The sequence below is a fragment of the Corvus cornix genome, chromosome 12 (assembly GCF_000738735.6).
Source record: "Corvus cornix cornix isolate S_Up_H32 chromosome 12, ASM73873v5, whole genome shotgun sequence".
NCBI classification, from domain to species: Eukaryota; Metazoa; Chordata; class Aves; order Passeriformes; family Corvidae; genus Corvus; species Corvus cornix.
The window spans coordinates 18970189-18982475 of NC_046342.1; the positions used below are offsets into that span (position 1 = coordinate 18970189).

General features: G+C 44.3%; 1 protein-coding gene across 4 annotated transcripts in view; it reads left to right on the forward strand.

Annotated features, from left to right (window-relative positions):
• CNTN4 (contactin 4) overlaps nt 1-12287 on the forward strand; it is a 271038-nt gene that overhangs the window by 192962 nt on the left and 65789 nt on the right. The window lies entirely within an intron of this gene.

Below are 12287 nucleotides of genomic sequence, written 5' to 3' on the forward strand. Positions count from 1 at the left end.
GACTTTTGTGTTGAGATTTAATAAGGTACCTCAGCCTGTCTTAGGGTGAGCTCTAAAATTTGGATACCAGAAAACAAAGCTCTCCTGCTTTATATTTCCAAAGCCCTGTGAGATTAACCATTGAGTCACAGAATGGTTTGAATGGGAAGGGACCTTAAAGCCCATCCAGTGCCACCCCTGCCATGGACAGGGACACCTTCCACTGTCCCAGGCTGCTCCAAGCCCCAGTGTCCAGCCTGGCCTGGGACACTTCCAGGGATCCAGGGGCAGCCCCAGCTGCTCTGGGCACCCTGTGCCAGGGCCTGCCCACCCTCCCAGGGAAGGTTTATTTCCCAATATCCCATCTAACCCTGCCCTCTGGCAGTCCTCCTGGTAGGTTGTCACCAAGAGCAGAGTACAGGGGAAGAATCTCTTCCCTTGACCATCTGGAGCATTTCAAGCCAAAACAGGAAAAATATCACTAAAACAGGCTTTGTTTTTCGTTCTGTTGCATTTTTAAGCCGTTTAGAAACCACAAAGCATTTCAAAGTGTACAGCAGTGTTCCAGTTAAGCTCCTGGTGGAAATGTTTTCCTTCTGAGGAGCTTTGCAGGGGGAAACAAAGTTACCTTTCCTTGTTTGCTTTTTTCGGTGCTGTTAATCAAATTTGGCAAGATACATTTCTTGTTGAGATAAACTTAATTGAAACAAACAAACAAAAAGCTCCAAAATCCAAAGCAAACACTCGCTTGTGTTTCTCAGGGCTCTGAATTGAAGTTGGGTTCTAACAGGGATATGTCTGGGAAGTATTTGGAGGTTGCTGTCCTTTTATCTCCAAATTTTAAGAAAAAATATTCTTTTGTGCCAAATAGTTCTTTTCACTTAAGTTTGTGGGAGCTGAGTCCTTTAGCTGCGACTTTTGTTAGATTTATTTGATAGTCAGGGCAGGGTTAGTTAATGCTTTAACAACTACAGTTTTCCAATTCCTTCTAACATCCCTGGCACTTCGTTGTGAGTCTAGAGCCTAAAAAAATACAGTCCTGGAAAGTATTTTCTACTTGACAGGCTGGTAGCACACCCATCCTCATGCAGAACAAAGGGGCCTGCAAATCCTTCCCCTCCCTTCTTTGGGAAGATAAATGAACTTGTGTTTAGGATTTCTCTCACCCCCCTTCCTGCAAGTTTCTCATGGTTCATCTTTAGAAAGATCTATAACCATGTTCTCATGACATTTGCCTTCCAGCCCTCGTGGGAAAAGCCTGTGGAGATGGAGCTCTGCAAGTGCTGTGAGAAATGCTGAATGTACACAGAGGGCTGGTGAAAATGATCTCTCAATTACTTGATTATTTGAATTCCGTGTTCCCGTTGCATTCCCTGGAGGTGTGTCCTGTTCCGAGACCTCTCTGGGCTTCACTGTTCCACCCCTCACCACAGCTGCAGCACATTTATTCTCACTCCTAATCTATCTCAATCATCTGGGCAAGAAATAAACCGGCTGAGGGCTTTTTTTTAGATCACAAAGTGCTCAGCTGGGCAGATGGGAACCCACTGGTGTTCCTACAGGATTTGTCTTCTCCTGCCATTTGCTGAGGGCCTCAAAGTTCCTGCTGACCCTGGAACTGAACCTCCCCTCCATGAGTTCTCTCCCTGAACCTCAGTTCCTCAGACTTCTTGTCCCTCTGCTCCTTTCTTACCTTCTTGGGTATCTGGGAGCTGTGTCCCCTTGAGTGAACAAAGGCAGAATTTCAAGGAAAATCAGTTTTCTCTCTCTGTTGTGCCCATGTTCTCAACATGCTTGGAAAATTCCATCTTCCCAAAGAGGAGGAGATTCATTAAAGCTCAGTTGTTCCCATAATTCTTTCCTATCTGATGCCATCGCTCCTGATGGAAGCACAGCCATGGATGGGAACACATCCATGGCTGTGAGCTGAGATGTTGACAGAGAATAATTCCCCCATCTTTTCACAGATTGGATGCATTCAGGTTTTCTCATTCTTTCCTGCCTTTTTTTCCCTGCTGCTATCCAGGAGAACTTTTAGTTCTGTTGCACAGCTTAATCAAGTAGAACTAACTAAATTTTAGCATTTGACAGAGGAGATGGCAATTCTGATTCCATCTCAATCTCAGCCTTTCATGCTGTAGTGAAGTGTGGACACTAGACATGTTTGCAGAAAGCACTTTACTGATTACAGTGCTGCTGAAACCACTTCTGGGCACAGAAATCATTAGCGCTGCTCACTTGTCCGCTCACTTTTTCACCCCTTTTATTATTATTTTTTTAAAGGGATGATGGACACTTCAAGGGCTGGGAACTGTGAGAATGTTTTGGCTTTCAGGGTGGCTGATGGCCTCCAGTGGGATGAAAGGTTTGAGGGGTTTGTCTTGTAAATAATCTGTCCCACAAATTGTGTCTGGTGTTCCCTCGTGTTTGTACAGCCCCCACCACGCAGTGCAAGGAGGAAGGGGAGCAAACCTGGGAAAAACCAGACGGGTGCAGGAGGAAAAAGGCAATTATCAGGATTTTTATACCATGACAGGATCAGCGAGTGGGGCATAGCAGGAATCCTGGAGCGTTTCGTGGCCTCACTCCACTACAGTAACCTTAATATTCAGCCTTTATTCTCCTGTTTCTTTCAGTGTGGGATGCCCAGAGCTTTTGAGAAATGTGGATTTTACAGAACCTGTATTCCCAGGATGGGGCAGCTCCCCCTTGCCAGGCAGGTTGTCAAAGGGCTGAGCTACTCCTGTTACTCCTTATTAAGCGACTGATGGTTTCTCCTCTTTCTCTCCTGTCTTAATGTCTTTGGAGGCCTTTGCTGCTTGGTCAGATTTGGTTCCAATTAGTGAGAAGCTAATTTAGAGAGGAGTCTCACACACATGGGTGGGCACCGTGGTTGTAAAAGTTCCATTTCTCCGGGAAACCAAGCAAAAAATCTGCTAAGCTGGTTGGAAGTTGGTTCAACTATTTGTCAGAATGCTACAGGGTCACTGAGCAGCCTGCCACGGGTCACTGCCAAGGCTGGAGGGAAAATATGAGCAGGTAAACTCTCCCGTGGGGCTGGGAAAAGCAAAGAACAAAGAGGCAGGGAAATACTTTTCCATTAGGGACAGTCAGTGATGGATTTGGTGTATTTGACTGTGGTGTTGGGTCGGTGGTGGCAGACCTGGAGCATCAGGAGGTGCTGCAGACCCCCCTGGACTGTGGAGCAGGAGTTGTCCTTGGACCTTGTTGTCCATGGATGGTTCTGCCTGCAGCATGCAGGGAAGGACAGAGGGGAGGCTCAGTTCCCAAACAAGCAGGAAAATGCCCCAGCAAGGTGGTGTTCCCATGAGCTGGGGCTCCACAGCTCGCAGGTGTCTTTCCTGGAATGGGAACATGTAAAATGCCAGCAGGATTTCCTAGATATTCCCAGTAGGAGGATGAAGGGTGAGTGCTGGAGATGTGTGGGAGATGGAGACCGTGAGGAGAGCAAAGGGTGCAGCATCAAAAACTACCTGAATCTGTTACCAGTTTTTCCTCTTAATAGTGATTGCCACTCAGCGTCCCCTAACAGCAGAGAATTCCCAGGTCCAAAGTGTCAACACCCTAAAAGTGTTTTCCAGAGCACGAACAGCTGAGCCCAAAAACCTCTGAGAGATTTATCTCAGGCCAAGATCCAGAAAACAACTTCCCAAAGCTTCCAGTTCCTGCAGTGTGTCTCCAAGGCAGGCGCCCTGCTCCTGAAAGCTGGATCTGAGCAGCCTGGCAGCATTTCTGCCAAAAAATTCCCTCAAAATTCAGCCCAAAATTCACTCCAGGTGTCTCTTTCCACAGCAGCATCACAAGGAGTAGGTGAGTCACACACTGGGTTTCTGTAATTCGTCTGTGTCTGGCTCCATGTGATGGAGATTATTACAGTTCAGCAAAAATGGGCTTCATTAAACCTAAAATCAGGCATATGAAACCCTCATTTAAATAAAAAGTGATTGAGAATGGTAACTTCCATTTAAAGTGCATCTCCCATCATTTATTTTTTATGCTCTGCCACAGTCACCGTTTAAATTATTGAAAGCAAGAAGTAAAAAGCTTCTCAGGAGATAGAAATGGATTAGATTAAAATTAATCTGACATAATCCTTTCTCTAAAACTGCTGATTCAGTTTGTGCACAAGTTTATCAACATATTTGAGGATAAGGGATAAGGATAAATTCTCTTCTAATTTGGGAGTGCTTTGGCTTGATATTTCTGACAGCACAGGGAACATGCAGCGCTCTCTTAATTGAGAGATTTATGAAATTACAAATATTTCCAACAGCACAAATGCCAGGCTCATTACAGATTTATGCTAATTTAAGCACCTCAGTCGGCAAATGTGATCTGCCTCATTTCTGGGATGAATTTTGAGGTGCAAAAATAGGGGCAAAGTCAAGAACAGATACTGGCCACGGGAGTTTAGAGCAGATTTTCAGCTGGCACGTGTCACCTGTCACCTGCAGAGTCAGCCCCCCAGCATTCCTTGTTTGTGCCCCACAGTGGTGTCATGGACACAGGAGGAGGTCTGGGGTCTGTAACTGGGAGGGAAGAGGCTCAGCCCTCCATTGAAGACCTTGGAAACAGCGAAATATCAGGAACATGACATTAATGGATTTTTTATTTATCAGTGACAGCTCGTGACATCTTTAAAAAGAAATCATCTGCGAGCCAGTCGTGTGGTTTATTCCCTGTTTGGTTGCAGTCAGCACTAAATGAAGATTGAAATGGGATTGAGAGGGGGTAGAGCCAGCAGGGCTTGGCTAAAGATGAGTGAGATCTGTCGTCTGACAGAACCCAGTCAATGGCATTTATCGAGAGTTGTAGCACCTTGTGATGTCTTTATGAAATAAATCAGAGATCAGAGTCCTGCTCTCAGGCTCTGCTAACCCTTTCCCTCCAAATCCAGCTCTGCTGGCCTCCGCAAAGCCCTTGGCAGCATCCAAGGATGCAGAACATGCATAGTTGGCACAAGCACAGCACTGATGTATCAGATTTGGGGTTCCACATCCCTGGGTGCACATTCTGCTTTGTTCAAGTCAATAGTCCTGGCTGTGGGAGCCCTCATTCCTATGGGGCTGATGCTTTGCTGTTGAAAAATCAGTGGGGATATTAGTTTGGGCATTTTCTGTTACCTCATGCATGTGAAGTGCCTAAAAATGCAACCATGATGTGTTTAAATATAATAAATGTGCAGCCACGATGTGTTTAAATGATATGATAAATGTGCAACCATGATGATGTTTTCAGCTAGTAGATACCAAAGCATTTTATCTGAACACTGTTTATCTATCAAATATGTGAAGAGAATGTTTATTTCCTGTGTACTACACACAAGTGCCCTCCAGGCCGTGCCTCCCTCAGGCTGTTTGGGCAGATATTTCAGCCTTGGAGTTGTTCATAATTTTAATTCATTGCAGTAAGAAAATTCTCCACAACCAACTTTTACTTTTTTTTTTGTTAGAGGTTTGATCTAATCTCCTACAGCTACAGTAAGAGGCTGATCAAAGGTAGTGAAAGCTGGTATTAAAGGATTAGCTAGGTCACATTGAAATATGTTTTGAAACAAGCCCAGGGACCTTTAGCTTTTCTGAAGCAAGTGCACACACAAAAAAGGATTTTTAGGCTAACTCCCTGTGACTTTAAACAGAAAACAAACTGATGGATTAAATCTGTGAGTCATTCCTTCAGGTGATGTGTGTAGCACTTTATGTAACACAAGCCTGGAGAATATCAGCAGCCACTGAATCTCTCACAGCACAAATAAGGAGCAGAATTTAAATTCAGGGTAGGCATCAGTTGTGCTCGTGCCCAGCTTCCTGTGTTTTTACTCTCTTTTGATGATTGCTTGTAAGTAATTAGCAGCTTCAGCCCAGCCTCCTTTTATCTTTTTCACTGGCTGATCTCTCCTGTTTCCATTTGCTGCTGCCAGTCCCTGTCCCAGGGGGGCTTTGTCTCTGGCTGTCAGGTGAAGATGAGTTTCTTTGGGAAGATGTTGATGCCACTCTCTGGACTGTATCAAGCTATTATTCCTTTTTTTATTACCAGAATTTCCTCATTGGAATGAACTAAGAAACAGAGAGAGGGAATCACCCAGCTGATCGCTGCTGGGGTGAGCCTGGCTCCTAAAGCTTCAGTTTAAACGAGAAGTGCTGGAAAGTGGCATCAAATCCGATCCTGGGCGAGGTTCTCCATTGCCAGGAAACACCAAACCTGCTTCAGGAAGGCTCAGAAGCCCTTAGGATAGACACAGGTTGGGTTGGTGGGTGGGTTTTCTTTCCAGGCAAGACCAGGCTGAGCTGTAAATTTCTGTAAGACAAGTTTTAAAGTTTTTCAGACAAAAACCCATCGAGTTTCTCCCCAAACCTGCTGGGCTGTGCTCGATGGGAGGGTGCCTGTGCCCATCAGATGCTGTTGAAATACTTTTGGTATTTAGCTGGAGTAAACTCCCCAGTGCAGGACTCCACCTCCCGACGTTTTCCCTTCAGCACAGATGCAGATTGCTGTGGATTTTCCTCCCTTCAGGCTCAGGCTGCCCCATGGCACAGTGGGATCCTCCTTAGTGCTCCCCTGCCATCGACTGGGGCTGCAGGCTGCTGGGGAGAGATAAGCCAGGCCAGCTGTGTTCAGCCAGCAGATATTTCACTGGTTTAGAGATGCACGAGCTGGAGATGCAGCTGATACAGGGCATTATTGATTAGGCTTCAGGTAATGAAGGCCTTTTAATTACCCACATCTGAAGCTCTACATACTGGGCAGAAGAAGGGCTGGGAGGCAAACACAGCACTGAAAACTGCTGTGGGAATGAGTCCAACACAGAAATTGGGTAATTTGTGTGTTTTTCTCATTCTTATAAACTTCTGACAGCACATTGCCCTGTTGCCTGTCTGCTGAGTAACTGTGTCCTCAGATTTGGCGTAGCTGAGGGTTCATCCAGACGTGTTTTATTAACCTCAGATTAATCTTGTTCATTATTTATCATTCCTTTTATTAAAACCTGCATTTGAGGCCCAGAGCTGTGGTGTGTAGTAGAGCTCAGACTCGAAGGGAGAATTACCAGGTGATGCTTTTGTCCAGGTTGATTTCCTTAAATTGCTCTGCAATTATTTAAAACTGGAAGATAAAAAATGGATGCAGTGTGCTGGCAGGGCAATGGAATGGTCTGTAGGCCCAAAAAAAAGGTGTGGTGCATAACTCATGTAGCTTTAACATTAAAATAAAACTGTGAAGGAGAAAAATGGTAAAAAACTTCAGGAATTGCAGAGAACTGGTGTGTGCGGAGAGGAGCCTCAGAGGGTTGGGTAGGGCCATGAACATGGAGTGTTGTGCCAGGGATTTGTCTTTCCCAAATAATCCCCTTTTCCTCTTCCCCAGGACACTCTGGCAGGGTGTTGTGGCACTCGGAGCCTCCTTTCCTGCTCACATTTTGAGATTCACGGGGTTATGGGTGCTGATTGCTCAATCAAACTGCAGTGACACCTGGAATTAGGAAATTTCATTTATGAACATCCCCTACAAGCAGATTTTGGCAGATTTTAATAAACAAGTTGAGAATACTGAACGAGTTCACGGGACTCATCAGATAATCAGTTAAGCTTTTACCCAAATTTGCTGTAACCTTCAAAACACTCTGTTAGAGGCTCTAAAGAGAAATTGGAACACCAAGGAATGGAAGCAATCAGAGCAAAAAAAAAAAAAAAAAGAGAAGTCTGTGGATTATCCACCAAAAATCAGCTTTCCATGAAGTTTATACAGCAACTGTGGGTATGGCTGGGGGGTTGTACAACGAAATGGTATTACAGCATTTGGATATTAAAACAAAGAGCAGGTGGGAATGTTTGGCACTTCCCAGCCAGCCAGGAACACACCCAGAGCCAAGAAATTTGTCTGTGCTAAAGCACCTAAAAGCAAAGTGCTAAATGCAGTTCCTCCCGACCATCACCTGCACTGCCAGAGTTGAGGGAACAGCTTCTCTCCAGGAAAACCTTCACTGTGCTGTTGGCTCCGTCTGGGAATGGCAGGGAGTAAAACAGGAAAGCTTCAGCACTTCCCATTCTGCAAAAAGTAACTGAATTTTGAAAAAAAATTTTAAAACAGCCGTAATTTTGCAGAAGTGCATGATCCAGGGAAGGGCCAACCAAACACTCAAGAGGTGTGGTCACTCTGTCTGGATTTAAATAGTTTCTAACAGGGGATGAGCCTCACTTCTCCTTTCAAAATGTCTCAAAATTATTTCCTGTTTCAGTCATAGTTTGGGTTGCTTGGGACAGTTGAAAGGGAGGATTTCATTATTTCCTTAATTTCATATTTTTCTCTTGCCATGGGTAGTGAAGCCTAATTTTTGTGCATTATGATTTACAGAAAACCTTCTGTTTCACACTGAAAATCAGTTCCCACCTGTCCATCTTGAGAGTGACAGAGGAGGTGATAACCTAGGAATTATAGCAATCATTAAAGATTGGATTAATCTCTTTAACTTTCAGTAAAGCCTATAAAAAATAATAGTGTATTGTACATTAAAAATGATAAATGACCCCCCTTTTTTTGGCTAATCCTAATTCCAAAATTTCATTCCTCTACTCAGCTTTATGGCTACCATAATCTTGATATTTTAATAGCTTTTCCCATAATAGCCATAGAGACCTTTTTAAGTGGCAGCCCTGACTTTATGGAAGAGACTTAAAAAAAAAAAAAAAAAAAATCAGGAAGAGTTTCTTCCACTTAAAGGCAGAGACAAAATACGTGTATGGCTCAAGACAGGCAACCAGAGAACGTTATTTTGGCAAACCACAGGCCTAATTTTAATAATTATTCAGAATTTCTGTGCAGCTTTCAGTAGAGAGTAGATAATGGAAATTAAGAAAAATAAGGTTACAGCATGTTCTGGGTCTGTGCAGGGGATGACCAGGCAGGTGCTCAGTGGCTGCTCTGGGATTGCAGCTCATGGAGTTCCTCCTTCCCTTTAAAAGCAGCAAATACAGGTCAGAAATGGAGTAATATTCTCTGTTTGAGAGACCTGCTTGAATCTGCTTTAAAGGGGAAATGAAAAGCGTGGTAAATTAGGCAAAAATTACGTGAAAAGGGCCCCAAATTAGACAGGAGAAGTTTGTAATAAATTCCTCAAGGAATTAGAGCCTAATGTGTGATTAGAAAATCCTTGAATTGCCTGTTGCTGCTGCTTCCTTGTGCTCAAAGGCTCCGTGCTGGTGACTCTGGGAGACGTTTCCATCAGCAGGAGCCACCCCGGGCTGTGTTTTAAGTGTCTGTTTGCACAGGAGTTACAAATTGCCTGTGGGGTGTTTGCTGCCTGTCACTTCCAGAGCAATTAGGAAGGGAGACCTTATCAAAAGGAATCCATCAAGTTGGGAGAGCCATAAATATTGCACCAGGATCTCTCAGAAAATCAAAGGGAGTTGGAGGGAGTATTTATTTACATGCTGCTACGCAAGCAGATGCACATAGAGATGCTCCCCTCCGTGCTCTTCCCTGGGCTCTGTATTCCATTAGTCCCTGGTGTTTGAGAGAAGGAGAGAGAGAGAGAACTACCCAGTTTTAAATATTATATAGCAATCATGGACTGCTAATATCAAAATCTGTGTAATTCGGGCCGTTGGATCTTTCTGGACACTGATAGGAAGGCAGAGCCGCACCTTCAGACCTTTGCTGTGTTCCTCAGCTGTATATAGCCAAATTAATAGAGTTTGGAGGTAGCTCTGGGGGAAGTTTTGATGCTTTGCCATCTAGAAATGGGTCTCCTTTAGTCTGCCCTGTGCTGGGTTCCTCATTTCGGAGAGATCCCAGCTCATCACCGTTTGTTTCCCTCTTTGATCTCACCTCCTCCTCTTGCATAGCCTCCTGTGACCTGCTTGCCCAGGGCTTCCCACCTGGCCCTCAGCTCCAATGACAGAATTATTCCCGACTTTCTAACGGAGGCAGAGCCAAGGAAAAGCTCCTACAACGATTACAGGGTTGGAAAGCCCATCTTGAAAATGCCGGCACAAGGGCTCTCGATGGCTCTCACCAGCAAAGAGACGAGAACTCCTTGAGCCAGAGGGATCATTAGCCCACAAGCACAGAGCTAGAGGCTGCAATGAAAATATTTAACCTGGAAATTAGAGGGTTCTTAGCAATTAAAGAAATACTGCCTCACAGAGAAAAGCAGGAGCCAAAACCCTGCAGCTTCTGGGGTGTAATTATACCTACAAGACCTCCTGGGGAAGGATGGGAGGGACAGGGATTGATCCAGAAATTCCCTCCCCACTCTGTTGTTCTGTGGTCAGTTCACCATTCCACAGTCAGTGCAAAATTGCAGAGCTCAGGGGGGCTCTGGTGGAAACCTTGTGTGTGAAGAGTCACTCCAATTTCAGCACCTCTGTGCATCCCAGGGCAGGGATGTTTATTTGCCTGTTGCCGGCTGCTTCTGGAGGAGCAAGATAATTGTTCACCGAGAGTAAATTTAAAAAAAAAACCAACAAACTTAACTACTTGCAGAAAATAATAAGCTGGCTGAGAAGTGGTGCCTTGTTTGCTCTGAGTATCCTCTTGACATCAGCATGAGGTTCCTCCTAATGAGATGCACATGTGTAAATATGATGATTAGATATTCCCTCATAAACAAAATTATCGTATCTTCCTGAAAGTCTAGCAGGCATTTTCAAGTCCTGTTGTTAAAAATAAATAAACGAAGGCCTAAAGTCAGCCTTCAGCCTCTTCTGGCTGTAAACAGAGGGACGCGAGGGCAGAATGTATTTTCCAAAGTACCTAATGGCAGTTGAGGTCAATTACAGCTACAACTCATTAGAGTATTAAAATAAGTATATGATTTTTGGTATAATTAGTGTTCCCTTAGAAAACTGCAGCGGTCTCATATCCACTTCAGGCTCTTTCAGTGTGCTTGGGCATTTGACTCAGGCAGATATAATAGGGTTAGACTGCATTAACCTCACTCACAGCCTCTGCGGCCGCTTGCAGCGTCTCTCACTTCTTCTTTATTGCTCAAATAACTTCCAAGGATGCCTTATAAAACACAGAGCACTGTCTAATTAGTCACAGAGAAGATTACAGCTGCTTAATTTAGTGTTGAGCTTTTTGCTGATTCAGAAATTCCCGAGGAATAAAGCATCCAGTGGGTGATAACACGACTCGGCAGATCCTCCTCACAATTGGCTTTAAAGGGGAAAAAAAAATCAATTAGGGAGGATGAAAGCAAAGCCACGAGCAGGCTGGAATGTTCATGACAAAAAGGTGAGGTTCCTGTAACATGTGTTTTATTCTGGATGAACCTGAGGGAGTAGCAGGAATATCAGACCCCTGTGCAGGCTCGGAAGCGTCCCAGCTGGAAATTTGCATTGCTAGTGATGCCTTGTTCTCTGGTCCTAAAAATATGAGCCAGACACAGTTAGGGTTATATCACAGTTAGGGTGATAAAAGGGGTACCTCAGGTGCACAAAGCCGTCAGGTGGGAAACGCCAAGGGCTCCCTGTTGAGCTTTTGACAGGGTACCCTTCCTTCTCGGACCAGGGTAAGAGAGCAGAGGAGGCTGCTGTCCCGCTAAGTTCTTTATTTCGTAGTCTCACAGCTTTCTTGAAGGCAGAGTTCAAGGGGGTTACATGATAAAGGCAAGCAGCAACAGCAACAGGCAAAACAGCTTCTTCTTCTATATGCTCTATATGCCCTATATCTTTTCTTACAGAAGTGTGGATTATATTTGTTAATTGACCAATAGGATTAACACACGATTCTAGCTCTTCTTTTCTTAACCTATCCTGGTCTAATTCTAACAGCTTAAAAGCCTTACACAAGTGTTACATAGGTATTGCACAGATTTGCATTACAGTTTCTCTCAGTTCTTATTGTTTATGTGAACACTCCTTCTAAAAAATGTGAACAGTGTAATTCTAGCTAGATTTTGTCTAAAGTAAAGAAATTCTGTGAAAATTCTGCTGCAGTAAGAACTGTGTTTAAGGTCTCTGCTGTAGCTTTTCAATGTTTAAGGCACTTAGCATATATTTCTACTAAAAGTTAAAAAATCTGTATTTCTATTTCACTTTGGTGTGGCTTCACGTATCTCAGCTTGTCCAAAGGTTTTAATTCAACCCCTGTGCTTTGGCTTCCCTTTGGGGCTGAGTCCAGAGGAGCTTTCACTCCAACACCACCCCCCACACGTGACACGTGCACAATTTTCATAGATTCTGCAAATTAGCACATCTGACAAGAACCCCCCAGTCAGGAACCTGCCCGTGGAGTAGCCCCCCAGATGAGATCCAGGCCCTGCTTACAAAAATATGTCTCACAAAGCT